Source organism: Perognathus longimembris, chromosome 21 (assembly GCF_023159225.1).
Source record: "Perognathus longimembris pacificus isolate PPM17 chromosome 21, ASM2315922v1, whole genome shotgun sequence".
Classification (NCBI taxonomy): Eukaryota; Metazoa; Chordata; class Mammalia; order Rodentia; family Heteromyidae; genus Perognathus; species Perognathus longimembris.
In genome coordinates, this window is record NC_063181.1 from 23,799,573 (window position 1) to 23,816,991 (window position 17,419).

Below are 17,419 nucleotides of genomic sequence, written 5' to 3' on the forward strand. Positions count from 1 at the left end.
GGCGTAGCAAGTTTTTGTTACAGAGTTCTTAGTGCTTCCGAATAAAAGGTAAAAATTAGGCTGGGCACCAGTAGCCAATAGGCCTATAATCCTAGCTACTCAGGAGAAAGATCTGAGGATTGCAGTTCAAAGCCAGCATGGGCAGGAAAGTTCATGAGACTCTTATCTCCAATTAAACAACAACAAGGGAATCAGACCTGTGGCTCAAGTAGTAGAGTGCTAGCCTTGAGCAAAAAAACCTCAGGGACAGTGCCCACACCCTGAGTTCAAGCCCCAGGACTAGAAAAAAAATTACAAAGAACCTAAACTTTACCATCCTTACTTCAAAATTATTTTATTCATAAAATAAATTGTCTTGTCAGTCATGGTGGTATATGACTATAAACTCAGCTACCTGGGAGTTGGAGATTATATGGGTTGAAGTTTGGGGCCAGCCCAGCAAAAAGATCTCATCTCAACAAGTGTAGTGATTGGTATTTATTCACATTTACACAATATCAGTCACCAAAATTGATGGCACGATAACTGGGAAGGAGTCAGGTACTATTATTGCGATTTTAAAGATTTGTGAAATGGGACTGGGGCTGTAGCTCAGTGGTAGAGCACATGTTTAGCATGCTCAAGGCTCTGAGTTCAGTTTCCAGCACACACACTTCTCACCAGCAATGCTTTAGAAACACCGAAGTCATTTGCCTGAGGTCACATTATCAGCTAGTGGCAGAAGCAGCCTCAGAATGCAGACACACCAGCTCCAAGAGTGCATGATTTCTCAGCAACCATAGGGATTGGTAGATACCAAAATCCATGCTCAGAGTCTCTCCTATCTAATGGCCTTGAGTTTGCAAAGAACCCACAGACATCCTCCTGTGCTTTATTATTACCTGTTGATCGCAGATAGTACCTAAAGCAACATAAATGCTGTGGAAATGGTGCACTGTCCTGTGTAGGACTAACATTAAGAGAAAGTGTGTAAATGTTGAATACAAATGCAACTAGTGCGGGCCTAGCTAGTTTTGACTTGAGGTTGATTGATTCGGCATTTACAGAAGCTGAGTGTATAGGATTGGCTGCTCTGGCAAATGCCACAAACCTCTCAGCCAGCTCCTTTGACCTCTCACATCACTTCCGGTTTCCTCAAAGGCATGGATTTTCACTCAAAAGAAATATGAAGTTCAGAGTTATGAGGTGAAATCGGTCTTTTTCTGTCCTGGGAAAAAGAAAAACTAGGAACCTTCCATAGTTTCTTCTTCTGTATTGAAAATAAACAAACAGGAAAACAGAGCATGGTTCCTTCCTCCTTGGCACTTTGAGGCTGAGTCTTGAGTGATGGGACAAAGTTGCAAATTAAGTCGTAATTAATTAAGTCATAAATCTGCACAAGGACTTGTGCAGATTCCAGCTGACATCTCTGTAGTCTTGGATATTCCTGTTGCTTGCAGGGTGGAGTAATGTTATTTTCCCACAGCATGATGAGCTCCTAAACAACAATAACCCAAATGGGTCCTGTTATTAATCTTTCTTCTCCATCTGCAAAAATGTAAGAAAAGCACTCTCTCCAGTGAAAGAAGCACCCAGGAGGGAGGTGAGAAAATTGGCTTATATTATCCATCAATATGATTAGACCATGATATCCAGCCATTTGGTCAAAAAGTAATGTAGATGTTGCTACAGTGGTATTTTTAGGTGAGATAGACATTGAAATCAGTTATATTTTGAGAGAAGGAGATTGTTGTACATAATGTGGCTGAACCTCATGAAATCAGTTGAAGATGTCATGAGAAAACAGACTGAGGTCTAGAAAGTATCTTGTACTCAAACTCAGGTATTGACCCTACTCTGGGTCTCCAAACTGTCGTCCCAGTGTGTAGAGATTTGACTTCCTAGTCTCCACACTTGTATGAGCAATGTCATAAACTACCCTCCCCTACCCCACCCCTAAAAAACCCCTCTCTGATCTATACATGTTGGATTAGCTCTGTTTTGTATAGAGAGCCCTGATGAGCAGAATGAAGGATGGGCAGTCTCTATTTCTTGAAGCACGTGCTTGCACACCGTGTTTTGGGTGCCATGTGACCTGCATTTCTCCACCCAACCTGCTCATCCCCTGCACCCTAGCTGCATGGGGCCTGCTGTGTCTTCTCCATTGCACTGTAGCTGGCCCTTCTGGACCCATAGGGTTATTCTCACCTGTGCTATCATTCTTCCCTGTGTCTTTGCCCCTCAACCATCATCCATCCTTGCCCCCATACCTTCAAGCAGTGCACTTGTCCTCCGTCCCTAAGGGACATCACAATGGCAGTTTCTTCAGGCTTACTATCTCCTCTTTGATGGTTGGAAAACACATTGCTAAGGGAAACTGCTGTTTTGAATTACCTTCAGCAGCCACATCAAGGCCTCTTTAACGCACAAAGAATTTCTTTGTGAGACATAGATACACAGGCAACAGCGCAAGTTCTCCCCGTTGCATTTATTTCCCTGTTCCTCATACAGACTTTCAACAATGTGCCTTGGTTTTCACATTCTAATCCCAAGGATCAACTCACTACCATTTGGAAACTTAAACATCATCTCCTCTATCTACATCCCCAGGATGCTCCCATTTAATTAAAAAAACGAATGGAGAAAACACTTCTTTAATAACTGATTCATCTTATAATCATGCAAGCATACAGTAGCTGTAGCCTTTGGGAATAAGTGGCTTTTACTTTCTCTCTTTTCTGTAAAATTCACAGATTTCCATTAGCTCATTTTTGGTATTTAGGCTCCTTTCCAATCCTTTACCATGTCAATTTAAAACTTGTTAGCGCTGGTGGCTCACGCTTGTAATCCTAGCTATTCAGGAGGCTGAGATCTGAGGATCACTGTTCAAAGCCAGCCTGGGCAGATAAAGTCTGTGAGACTCTTATCTCCAATAAACTACTCAGAAAAGGCCAGAAGTGGTGCAGTGGCTCAAGTAGTAGAGCGCTAGCCGTGAGCACAGAGAGGTTCAGGGACAGAGCCCAGGTCCTGAGTTCAAGCCCAAGGACTGGCAAACAACAACAACAAACCTTGACTTTGAAAATGACCCAGGAGACCAGGGAAAATGCAGAGTGCACTTTCTCTTTGAGGATGACCCAGTCAGTGTATCTTTATTGCCTCTCTCCTTAGCTCTCCAAATCTGTTGGGAGTAGTATACAATATAATTCTTAAAAGAATAAACCTATAACAGAAGTAGAGTGTGGTAGTATATGCCTGTAATCCCAGCACTTAAGAGACTGAGGCAGGACAGGAGAAGCATGAGTTTGAGGCCAGCCTGGCCTATGTAGTGAAATTCTGTCTAAACAAACGACACACAAAACTAGAAAAGAAGAAAGTGTATTTAGCAAATCAAAAGTTTGTAAAAGAGTATAGTTAGTAAACCAGCACATAGAGGGAGGGAGAATTTCTGGGATATTGAAAGCAAATGGCATCAGATTTATTTAAAAACCAAGACAAAGACATAACATTTAACACAGGCAGGGATAGGCTTGTTTATGAAGTAATGTTTTCCAAACAGCTTTGAGTCAATGGATTCTGACTTGTTACTCGCCACTCAGACCTGTCATCAAGCTGGTTTGGTCTTTTTTCGTGTTTCCTCCATTTTTTCAGGGCTTCCTTATCTGGCACAAGATGTTCCAGACTCATCCTGTACTTTCCCCACCCTATCCCTGGAGTCAGCCAATACACACACACACACACACACACACACACACACACACACACACACACACACACATCTGATTCCTTTTAGGGGGGAATGATAAAGAATGGGCACTAGCTGTGGCCATTGTTATTAGTAACTAGTCATATATATGTATATATATACATACATACACACTCAAACTCACATATATATACAGAATTTATGCTATCTAATATAGGTATATTATATTCATATATATATATATATATATTTAAAGCCACATGTTTCCACTAATACTTTTTAATTTTTTGTTTTTTTTGTGCTAGTCCTGGGGCTTGAACTGAGGGTCTGGGTACTGTCCATGAGCTTTCATGCTTAAGGCAAGTGCTCCACCTGTTGAGTCTCAGTTCCATGTTTGGCTTATTGATAGTAAATTAGAGATAAGAGTCTCATGGACTTTCCTGCTTGGGCTGGTTTTGAAACGTGATCCTCAGATCTCAGCCCATTGAGTAGCTAGGATTACAGGCTGAGCCACTGATACCCAACAATCTTGTGTGTGTGTGTCTGTGTGTGTGTGTGTGTGTGTGTGTGTGTGCCAGTACTGGGGTTTGAACTAAGGGCCTATGCACTATCCCTTTCCACTACCCCTTGAGCCACAGCTTTAGTTTTGGCTGGTTGTTGGTGAGTTGGAGACCAGAGTTTTGTAGCCAGCCCTTGCTAGCTTCCAAGCATGATTCTCGGATCTCAGCTTCCTAAGTAGCTAGGATTATAGGTGGGAGCCACCTTCTTATTGTAAGTAACAGGCTAAGACTCTAGAGGACACATAGATACTTCCCTCATTCTGCTAGGTGTTGGCCACTCTGCTTTAGGTCTCCCCTACCAGTTCTCCACCCCCTGGATGGCTCTATCTCTGCCAGGCTCTAACAGCTGGGGCTAAACTCTGTGTTGTTTTCCCCACTCAGAAAGGTTCTGATGTCCTGTACCTATCTCTGCTATTCCCTCCACAATTTTCCTATTCTCTCCATTTGGTTCCAAGACCCATGTTGTTCTCTTATTCAACCTGCTAGACTCTGCTACTAGAGCTGATCAACCCTTACACACAGACACACACACACGCGCGCGCGCACACACACACACACACACAATCTCTTTCTTTACCTTACTTTAGCTCAAACATCTCACACTGCATTGCCTACTCCAGGTGTGCTAGAGCTGGCTCCCATGGAATCATCATCATCCATTGTGTATTCCTCTTCCTAACTCTATTCAGATCATGTTGGTAGGCAAACATTTCAAATCAGCTCTCTCCATCCATGTCATTTTTTGACACTTATTTGCACACCTCTGGCCCTACTTCATTCAGATGTCTACATAATTCAGCTGCACTGAATGGTTTTTGACTTTATAAAGAGAAGAAAGAAGAAAATCTTCCTTGCTTAATTTGAGTTTTATTTTATTTTATGGTTCTAGGGATTCAATCTCTTGTATGCATTCTGCCTCTGAGCTACATAGTCCCTGTCCCTCAGTTACTTTTGAATTAAAAAAATCTAATTACGTCTACAAAGTTCTATTGTTTTCCTAAATTATACTACTTGTTTAAACTAAAACAAATCATTGGAATTTTCCAGCATTCCAAATTAGATGAAAATAGTTACCACCGGCTAGAAGAGAACATGCAATTATGGCTCTATTCTTCTGTTTTACAGTCTACAGAGACCGAGACTTCAGTCTTTACACTGAGTAAAGAAAGCAATGTATGTAGATGACAATAGGAGAAAGTTGGATTAGACTTTCAGACAAAATTACAATACATGTATTTTACCATCAAAATAAATGAACACATGCAGTTAAAGCATTTCCTTGGCTCATGATCTTTAAAGAATAAATACTATGAAACTGAGCTGCTAAACATTTCTTTTTCAAGTAACTTTCTCTAAATCTGTAACAGAGAATATAACTGTGTTAGTCACAATTCTCCAAGGAAACAAAACCCATAGGAGAAATATATTCCTATGAATATGTACTATATATGTGTGAGAGCTATAAACACACACATACATATATTTGTACATAAAATATATGTATTAGAAAGAGATTTGTTTTTAAAATTGCTCATATGATCACAGAACTTAGCAAGTCTGAAGTGTGTAGGGAAGAACTGCTGCCTGGAAACTAGGGTGTGTTGTTGTTACCATCTTGGGTAGGATTCCTCCTTCAGGAAACTTCAGTCTCTGCTTCTCAGCCTATGTTGGCTAGAGGAGGCTCACCCACATCATGACAGGCCACTCCTCTTTACTTAACGTCAAATAGTTGTAAACACCTTCATAGTAACATCTGATTAGTGATTAGTGGACAAATAACTCAGAATACTAACCAAGCCAAATTGACTCATAAGAGGAACCATTGTTCCAGGCACTGGTAGCTCATGCCTATAAACCTAACTACTATAAACCTAGCTACCCAGGAGGATGAGATTTGAGGATCGAGGTCCAAAGTTAGCCGGAACAGGAAAGTCCATGAGACTCTTATCCTTAGTAAATTACTCAGAAAAGGCCAGAAGTAACACTGTGGCTCAAGTGGTAGAGCGCTAATCTTGAGCCAAATCTTGCATCCAGGCCGTTTAGGATGAGAGAGAGAGAGAGAGAGAGAGAGAGAGAGAGAGACAGAGACAGAGACAGAGAGACAGAGAGAGACAGAGAGAGAGACAGAGAGACAGAGAGAAAGGGAACAAAAGAAAGGAACCATCTCAATAATCATCTGCTTTAAAGGAATATTGATTTTTCTTTGTCAGGCAATTCTAAATTTTGGCTTAATATTAGCATGAGCTAAATAGCAAATAATTTGTTCTTAGCTTATTGTAAAAGCATATGCACTCATCTTGTTAGAAAATAGATGCTGCATGCTTAGAAAACATTTATGGCATTATTTTGGATCACTTTCAATTTTTGTTATCTCTGATTTTTTATTGGATTTTCACCAGTGATTTTTCTTTGATGTTACTTATTTGGGAAAAAAATAGATTAATTGAAGCAGACATGTGTCATTGGAAAGGCTTACACAAATAAAAACCAAGTCTTGTGGTACAGGTTGGAACTCAGGAGCTGGTGTGGCCTGTATGTGCTATCTCTTAGCACTATGGAAAGATGCTTTGCTCCTACAGTGTGGATCTAATGTGGATCAGTTGCTCCTTAAAAAAAAAAAAAAGAGGGCTGGGGATATGGCCTAGTGGCAAGAGTGCTTGCCTCGTGTACATGAGGCCCTGGGTTCAATTCCCCAGCACCACATATACAGAAAACAGCCAGAAGTGGCGCTGTGGCTCAAGTGGCAGAGTGCTAGCCTTGAGCAAAAAAGAAGCCAGGGACAGTGCTCAGACCCTGAGTCCAAGCCTCAGGACTGACCAAAAAAAAAAAAAAAAGACAGCAAGCTAGGAGCAGCCTTGCCAGCTGCACAAATGGCCAATTTGGGCATCCAGCAGACTGAGGGTAGGTGACAGCTGCTCAGGCAGTTGGCTGTTTGGCTTGCCTGTTGCAAGCATTGGTTGACCTTGTAGCATTAATCATGTTGCACTCGTGCCCAGCCTCTTGTGCAGTCTTCATTTAAATGTTTGCCAGGTGGCTAGACACAGATGGCTCACTGCCTGTGATCCTAGCTTCCCAGGAGGCTGAGATCCAAGGATCATGGTTCCAAGCCAGGGAGGGCAGAAGAGACCAAGGGACTCTATTGGCAATTTACCAGTAAAAAGACAGACTGGAGGTGAGGCTCAAGTGGTAGAATTTCAGTCATGAGTGAAGGCAGAGGGTAGCTAAACGCACACAGTTTCCTCTTTATGGAATGCACTTTGTTCATCATCTGTCACCTGGCCATTGCCAAATAAGATCAGGTTCTCATCGATCTAGCCCATGAAATCCTGCACTTTTTTTTTCTTCCCCAAATTCACTGTAAGTTGTAATTGAAAGGAAACATAAATGCTCATAGGCATACAAAGCTATCTTCAAAACCAAAGAAATTAACATAATGAAGTGTTTTCACACTTGCCATGACTTGAAAAGGTCCCTTAGGACCTAAGTTTTATGTTTTTGGCAGGATAGCTGTTGGTATGCACAAGTACTTTTGTGAAAATTGGACTCCTCCTTTTCTAAAATTATTAATTTATTGTTATTATAGAGATGATGTACAGGGGGATTACAATTACATGAGTCAGGTAATGACTCACTCGCTCTTAGGCCCTCCCTCCTGTCTCCACCCATAAGTTGTCTAGTTTACTTTCATCAGTGTTCAGTTCCACTGCTGCACTTTCTTCACCCTTTTTCCCCCTCAAGTTCTGTATCCTCCCCAATCCTTCTGAAGATGTACACTTGAATACTCTCTATATATAAGGTAAATAAGACAGAATCATCAAAAACTAAAAAAAGAAGGAACCAAAAAGAGAGATCTCTTGTTTCTGTATCTTGGAATTCATTTCCGTATGTATTTTATTTTATATAAATATGAAGAGGCACTTATGCATTGCACCTTTGTGTTTTTCTCTGAAAGGTATCCTCTTTTGGTCTCACTGTGTGTGTATGTATCTAGAATCCTGTATAATATACCATATCCCAGTGTATTTTAGATCTAATTTCTGCATATGAAAGAGAACATATACCATTTGTCTTTCTGAGCTTGGCTTACCTTACTTAACATGATTTGTTCTAGTTCCATCAACCTGAAATGACATTATTCTTTCTAATGACTGTGTAGATCCACTCATCTATTGTGGGGCATCTGGGCTGTTTCCATATCTTGGCTATTGTTAATAATGCAGCAATGAACATAGATGTTCAGGTGTCTTGATCATATCCTAGATGCCCAGGAGTAATATGGCTGGGTCACAGAAAAAGTCTATGTTTATTTTTCTGAGGAACCTCCAGACTGCTGTCCAGAATGGTTGTACTAGTTTATATTCCCACCAACAGTGCAGTAGGGTTCCTTTTTCTCCACATCCCTGCCAACATTTGCTGTTGATAGAATTCAACATGTTGGCCAATCTAAGTGGAGTAAAATGGTATCCCAGGGTTGCTTTGATTTGCATTTCCTTTATGGCCAGGGATGATGAGCATTTCCTCATGTGTTCCATTTTCATACCTCTTCTTCTGAAAAGTCTCTTTTTAGCTCCCTTGCCAATTTAGTGACTGGCTTATTAATTGGGGAAGGGCTAATTCCTTGAGCTCCTTGTAAGGGACTCCTACTTTGGCAACCAGGAAGACTTGTACCATGACTTTGTTGTACCATAAATTTTGGCCTCTACTTGAATAGCAGGTTGTCATTCCTTAGAGCTTTGTGATGCTGCTTTTCCAAATTCCAACCTACTTTTTACTCACTCTTGTGACTACTCATTCTCTGTAGACTGAGTCATTCAGTCTTGACCACCATCTGACTTACCTTTGACCACAAGCTGCAACATCAAGTTCAAATTCTTTAGCTTCTTAGGTTTAAGCCAAAAGGTAGGAGCATCTTTGTCAGAGTGCTACCATTACATTGCCTACTATTGGTTCATAGTAGGACCAGGCCAAGCGTTAGGCCATCATGTGAATGCTGCATTCCTGACCTTCTGTTTGTACATTTTTGTACATTTTCTGTTTGTACATCTTTGGGGTGAGAACATCTTGGAGAAATAGGGTAACATGCATGTACAGTTTGTGTTTGGATTCCAGGGAGCATACAATTTCTTTTGGCACAGCTGTTGAGCCTAACCTTTATTTTTAGCCAATTATGGGGCTTGAACTCAGGGCTTGGGCACTGTTCCTGAGCTTTTTCACTCCAGGCTAGAGCTTTACTACTTTAAAACATAGCACCACTTCAGGTTTTCTGGTGGTTAATTGGAGATAAGAGTGTCATAGACTTTCCTGCCAGGGCTGGCTTCGAACCGGGATCCTCAGATCAGAATCTACTGAGTACCTAGGATTACAGATGTGATCCACTGGCACCCTGCTTGAGCCATATTTTAAAGAAAGTGAAGGGACACAGTAACCGACCAGATGATTAAGTCAGATTGATTGTGCAACAAGGAAGGACAAACTATGTTCGGGGTCAGGAAGAACCAATTGCCCTGATACTCCTTAAGACTTTTCTAGCTAAATATCTGTCCTCTTTTCTATGTTGCCTGATGATTTTAGAATACTCATTTTTCATAAGCTGTCAGCCAAGAAATATTTGTTGGAACAAAGGCTATCTGTTCCAACTGCCAAGTTGTGGAGATGCCCCAAAGAATAAAAATTAAAAATAGATTTGCTCTAAAGAAGCCAGACCTGACTTGAGTCCTTTTTTTTTTTTGGTGTGGGGGTGTTTTGATAGCTTTGTCCTTCAGTGGCCATCCAGAAGCTGGGAGGACAGTATGCCAGCATTCCCAGGTCAGGATCTGCTAGGCAAACTGAGATGTCTCTGTCTTTTTAGCACACCCAGGAAGCATCCAATGAAGTGAAATGGAAGCTGTGGAGGCTCCCCCAAAGCCACTATTTGCAATGTTGGGGAGACACATAGCCAGGGCAAGTTCAAGGCCATGGGAATGACGGGATTTGTTGTAAAGTAAGGATAGGACTTGGTTTCTACTACACATCAAAGTCCTGGCTTTCGGAGCTCTCCATGTGGTCAGTGATGAAGGGGAGATTTCTGGAACAGGTCAGGAGAAAGAAGGCTCTAAGCTGGAAGTGGGTGGGAGAGCAAAGAAGGGCCTGTGTTATCTGACAGGAGATAATACCGCATACCTGCTTGCTGGAAGAAACGATCCAGTAGACAGAAACGGATGAGGGCCATAAAAAGGGGCAACTTTAGAAGTCTTTGAGAACATTCAGTTTAGTCAATGGGCTTTAGAACTCACGGTGGGCATTTTGTACCATGCAAGAGGAATGGCTATGAATGTGGGTACAAGATGATGCTGTGGAGATACAAAAATGAGTTATCTTTTTTCTGTGCTGGTACTGAGGTTTGAACTCAGGGCCTGTGAATCCCTTAGGTTTTATTCACTCAAGGCTGGTACTCTACCACTTGAATCACACTTCTACTTCTGGGTTTTTGCTGGTTAATTGGAGATGAGTTTCACAAACTCTTCTGCCCAGGCTACCTTTGAACCACAATCCTTAGTTATCAGCTTCCTGAGCAGGTGTAAGGTACAAATGCCCCATTAAGATGGATTGCTTTAAGTTTTTCTTCAAACCTAGGTGGTATTTTCAGCCAGTAATATGAGTATTCATAGAGAACAGAGATCTGATACATAGGATATGGTTGACAGGCAGTAAGAGGTGGTAGTGGGGGGCATAGAGTAGGTGGAACTTTGGACTTTTAGAGTAGCATCTGAGTTCAGAGTGCCTGTAGAACAGAGCAGAGAGACCATGGAAGGGAAGGAGGGAAATTGAGCTTTGAAATTTTAATGACAATGTGCCAAATGTTCAGTTAATGACTGTTCACCACTATCTTCTACTTAAGAGCCCACAAGTTTCTAAATTGTCTTTGAAGAAATCAAAATCTGTTGAATCAATGAAAAAAGCAACTATATCTCTATATAGTTCCCAGTAGGGAGAAGATTTAAGAAGACTGCTATTATTTAAGGAAGAGGGATAAGAGCTAGTGGATCAGATTTGGATAGAGGCTTAAGTGTATTTTGTAGTCAGGTCTGGGCCCGCTGTGCAAGTGAGGACACGTGGCAGGTCTTCCATATCAAAACACTGACACTCAACATTTCTTTGAATAATAAGGGAAAAAAATCAGTGTGAAAAAAAGTGATTTGAAGGTGCAATTTACAAAGATGGGGAGATTATAAAAATGATTACCAACTGCTTCCAAATGACGTTTCTCCTTGTACTTACATAAGAATCACAAGGTGCGTGCAAAAATTCAAGACTATTTTTGCTTTCAATCGATGACTCAACACAGTAGTAAAGTAGTTGTCCTGCTATGAAGCATGACGTAATTAGGGTGACTCAGAGAAGCAGCTCGTCTTATGAAGGAATCAGAGGGCTTCAAGAAAATGGTTTTGCTTCATGTTGAAAAAAAGATTAAAGAATCCATTTGCTGACAATGGAAGTGATAGTTTTTGTTTGTGTATTTGAATCTGGAACTGATTTCTCTTAATATTTTCATCCTGACAGATGGGTTAGTGTGGGATAAATGGCCTAGACACTGGTTGGTGACTTTTTAGAAGTCACTCATAGATTTGCCAGCTTTGGCTACATTTGAACTATTCTTGTTAAATACAAAATCATCTACTGGGATTTTATTGCCATTCTCACCCACAGTCAAAACAAGCACCAAATTAGGACTGAGAAAAGTGGTTTTCAGTTTATTTTTAATAGAACTCACAGCAGATTTTATAATATAACTTAGTTCTTAAAGAAACAGTCATTTTTAAAGCAAGTTGAAAATACTTCCCAAACAGTATCTTTTAGAATGTGGGTTTGGAATCTGGTCTGTTCAGTAAGTGTAAAAAAAAAATAGATGCTACTGAAAACCCTGTGAAATGGAATTTATATGCACTAATGGATTATGCACCAATTTGAAAAACACAGGTTTAGAAAATATATTTTTCTCATTATAGGGAATCTATGTAGAATGATAGCCTGGTTTTCATAAGCTAGAAGACAGTTGACAGTTGAGGTGCAGAACAAAGGGGATAAGATTTAGGGTTTTCTTTTCTTTTTGTTACATAAGGTAATGATTACATTTATTGTTGAACATTGTTACCCCCCTCTCCAAAGCCCCTCCCAAATTGTAAAGTTCATTTCCAACATAGTATTTTATGAGTATTGCTGTTGCATTGGTTCACTCTTTGTCCTTTGTTTCACCATTTTGTTGTTCCCCTTCTCTTCAGTTTGGGATTTTCTTGAACCAAAAATTGAAACCATGTACTTGCATTTCTAGACAAGTACTTTATCTCTGAGCTTTTTCCTCAGCCCCTGGAATTCATTTTTAAAATAGTAACTACTACTCAGTGTTTGCTCTGTAATCATTACAGTATCAGGTTCTTTATTAACTAATGTGGTCTACAATCTTCATAATGACCTGTAACTTAGGGTACTGTTACTCCTGTTAAGGAACCTCAATTTTACAGAAGACATCAAGAAGTAATGAGACAGCAAAGATGACGACGAGGGAAGCAAGCAGATGCCATTGCTGCTGAAGTGGACGAGACTCAGTGGACTACAGTCCAGCTTATTCCTCTCAGTACAGCAAACAGCTCAGTAATATCCAGAGTCCTGGATGCCATGAGGACAACCACTGCAGGTAATCGATAGTATGGCTAAAGGATCCAGGGCCAAGGGCTCAGCACCTAGAGCAAGCAGAAACAACACTACTTCCTTTCCTGAGGGTGAGCAGGTAAGTAGTCCTGCTATGCGTGCCTGCATGAAAAGCAACGTAGATCCAGGTGATCATCATAGTTTGGCACACTTAGCAAGAGCATGCATCATGTTTGGGTGCCAGTGCCATATTGCTTTAATCTTTGTTGCTTGAAATAAGCTTCAGTGACTGGCAGGAATAGTCTCACTTTGTAACCCTCCTTGGTTAGCACTTTTTCTAGCTATTCCAGTATAGCTTACCATAAGAATTTTGAGGGGACAGGTGTAGTGATGTATGCTTGTAATCCCAACTGTGTGGGAGGTAGAGGTCAGAGAATCAAAGTTGAAGCAAGCCGAGGTAAAAGTTCCCAGATCCTGTTCAAACACAAGTATCTATCAAAAACAATACAAAAGTAGTTCAAATTTTACTAGGATAAACATGAATTTGTAGGACCATATAGGTAACACACACACACACACACACACACACACCCTTCATCTGATCATTAGCAAATCCTGCTGCACTTCCTTTGCTGTGTATCTAGAAGCTGCCCACTTCTCACCCACCTCCAGTTGCCATCCTTGTCAAGCATCAGCATTTTGTCATTTCCTTAGTATCTTGTCTCTCTGCCCGCCCTCTTGCTTCAGTCTATTCTCCACACAGAACCAACTGTTCTAAGTCCCTTCACTTCACACCAAGGAGCAAAACCCTCAAGGATTTCCACCTGGCTCTCTGGGAAAAATGGACACGGAGTGGAGATATGGAGGTGAGCTGACCATGTGATTGCAAAGATGGGGAAGGGGGAGGGTGCTCTCAGAATAACAGCCTGATCAAAGGTAGCCTGGCCGGAATACAGGGGCAGAACACCGACCATAGACCTGAGCTTCATCTGCCAGTGTGTGTTTGAGGAGGAGAGCTGAAAGTAGTTACCTACCTTGACTTCTAACATTACCCATGACTTCAGTAAAAGTGAAGGAAATTCTAAAACTTACATATGAAAGAAAAATGAAACCCGGACAAGCTGAGCAGATAGCGCGCCTGTCAGCATGTAGTAGGAATTAGGCTTTTCTTATATTGACATTCTTTTCCTTCCCTTCCCTTCCCTTCCCTTTCCTTTTCCTTCCTTCCTTCCTTCCTTCCTTCCTTCCTTCCTTCCTTCCTTCCTTCCTTCCTTCCTTCCTTCCTTCCTTCCTTCCTCCCTCCCTCCCTCCCTCCCTCCCTCCCTCCCTTCCTTTTTTCTTTCTTTCTTGGGCCTAGAAACTATCTCTGAGCTTTTCTTTTGCTCAAGGCTAACACTCTACCACTTGAATTGCAGCTCAACTTCCAGCTTTTTGGTGGCTAATGGGAGCTAAGAGTTTCATGGATTTTCCTGCCTTGGCTAGCTTCAAACAGTGATCCTTTGGTTTCAGTTACCTGAGTAGCTAGGATTCAGCTGTGAATTACTGGCACCAGGCCATCATGGCAATTTTAGAGGATATCAATCATTAATATTCCTCAATTAAAAAGTTTAATTTTTGAGCTGCCTCTAGAAGGTGAGGAATATAAAGTGTATTCAGCATTTAACAAGCCAAATGGAATGCTGACAATTTAGTGATCTTCTGGAAAAATATAACAGGAAAACAAAAACGGAAAAGGTTACAACAATTTTTAATTTCCTTCAGTTTCACATCTTAATGAGAATCACACTGTTGGGAAAGTATTTGGGGGGGAAAACACATGATTTTTAGGAATACAAGTCAAGTTAATAAATATAGGAATTAGATGTACTTCTACTGAAGAAGCCTCTGAGAAATAAAAAATCCCTCCAGGCTATTTAATTAACTATGAGCCTTCACAAATGAGGCCCATCATAACCCACTCAGACTACCTATCTTCTGTGAAAACAAATACAGGGCACTCACTCAGCTTCGCTCTGCAGACCAAGCAGAGAATGAGCCTATGGAGTGCTTGAAACAATCTTCTCGTAATTACATGTCTACCTATAATGAAAACTTCTCCCCACCTTTTTGTACTCAAAAACTCCTATAATAAAACTTTCAAGGTTAATTTTTCTTTTCTTTTTTTAAAAGCCATACTGAGGTTTTGAACTCAGAGCCCCGGGCATGGTAGGCAAATACTCTACCATTTGAACCACTTTGACAGTAGTCCCTTTTGTGTTGGTTATTTTTTTTTTAATTTTTATTTTTCTAGGTATGAGGTCTTGAGTTCTGGGCCTGGGCACTGTCCCGAGCTCCTTTTGATAAAGGCTTAGCAATCTACCACTTTAGCCATAGCGCCACTTTTGGCTTTTTCTGTGACTAAATGGAGATTGCAATCCTTGGCACTCAGCCTCTTGAGTAGGATTACAGGCATGAGCCACCAGTACCTGACTTGTGTTGGGTATTTTAAGATAGAATCTCACTTTACCACAGCAAGACCGGACTATGATCTTCCTATTTGGACTTCACTTTGCTGCCCAGATGGCAAGTCTGTATTACCTTGTCCAGCCAAATATTGAGGAATTTCCTGAACTGTTGTCTAGTTTGGGTTTGAGCCATGATCTCATCTTTTCCTTCAAGTAGTCAGAATTATAGATTTGAGGGCTGGGGATATAGCCTAGTGGCAAGAGTGCCTGCCTCGGATACACGAGGCCCTAGGTTCGATTCCCCAGCACCACATATACAGAAAACGGCCAGAAGGGGCGCTGTGGCTCAAGTGGCAGAGTGCTAGCCTTGAGCGGGAAGAAGCCAGGGACAGTGCTCAGGCCCTGAGTCCAAGGCCCAGGACTGGCCAAAAAAAAAAAAAAAAAAAAAAAGAATTATAGATTTGAGCCACCATATTGAGCTCAAGGTTAAATTTTGCTTACATTTTATTTTTATCATTTTGGTGCTGGAGACTGAACTCAAGCTTTGCCTTTAGCTTCAAGGTAAATTTTGAATCAGCTAATTTGATCAGTTGTGGGGCTTGAACTCAGGACCTGGGCACTGTCCCTGAGCCTCTTTGTGCTCAAGGCTAGTGCTCTACCTGGATGAGCTAATTTTGAAGCAAAGTGTTTAAAAATCTGGATTTTCTCTTCCCCATAGTTTCTCCTTTTTCTGCATTGCATTGTTTTATTAATGAAAGGAGACAGAACTGAGCATAAAGATGGTTTGCTGTTTAAAGTATCAAGGACATAGTGGCTTACACCTATAATCCTAGCTACTCAGGTGGCTGTGATCTGAGGATAGCTGTTTGAAGCCAGCCTGGGCAGGAAAGCCCATGAGACTCTTATCTTTAATTAACTACCAAAAGGCAGGAAGTAGAACTGTGACTCAAGTGGTAGAGCACCAACCCTTGAGCCAAAAAGCTCAAGGACTACTCTCAGGCCCTGAGTTCAGCCCCAGTACTGGTATTAAAAATAAAATTAAAGCCAGGCACCAGCGGTTCAAGTCTGTAATCCCAGCCACTCAGGAGGATGAGATCTGAGGATTGTGGTTTGAAGCCAGCTGGGGCAGGAAAGTCCATGGGACGCTTATCTCCAAACCACCAGAAAACCAGAAATGGAGCTGTAGCTCAAAGGATAAAGAGCTAGCATTGAGAAAAAATAAGCTCAGGGACAGCATCCAGGTCCTGATTTCAAGCCTCAGTACTGACAAAAAAAATAAAATAAAAATCAAGTACAATTTGCTAACATTCTAGGTCCTTGTGGAGGACTTGTACTGCAAAGGGAACACAATAGCTCCAGAGGTTTTGTTGGAAAGCCTCCCAGACGCCAGCAGTTACAAAAGGAAAATGGCTGGGGTGGGAACATTTCCTGTCACCACCATCAGCCTATTCAGGCAATTTATTTTGGAAACTAGATTTACACAGGAAACTAAGTAGAAATGGAAAAAATACACAGATTTTCTTATTTTTGGTTTTCAATAGCAAAAAAAATGTGTAAGTAAAACTCATCACGAAAGAATTTTCCTTATTATAAATTTCACAAAGTCATTAAAGATCCCACTTTGAGTCAATGATTAAATTCATTAGCACATTGAAAAGCTTGTTTATAAATATTAACAATTCATATAAAGTTGTTCCATCTTTTGTCTCATCAGTGGTTTCTAACCTCTCATCTGAAGAATATTTACTAATAACTTACATAGCATACATCCCTCCAAATCTAAACAAATTTCATCAAAGGACCTTTATATCCCATAGTGTATGGTGGTGCTTTTTCTGGCCAGTTCTCTTCTTTTTCATTCCATTCTATTCCAAAATGTTAGTAAAGATGCTCAATTACTTTCCTCACAAACAGAAATGTTGCCAGATTCTGGCACATAATTGAAAATACTGAAATTCTGACCTACAGATTACCAGATGGTATTACTGTTTTTACTCTGTGGAATAGTCAATGGTAAGAAAAATAAAACAACACAAAAATCTCGGTATTGTAACACAGCATGATATTTAAGTTTGCTATTATTAAAATTGTCAGACAGCCCTCTGCAA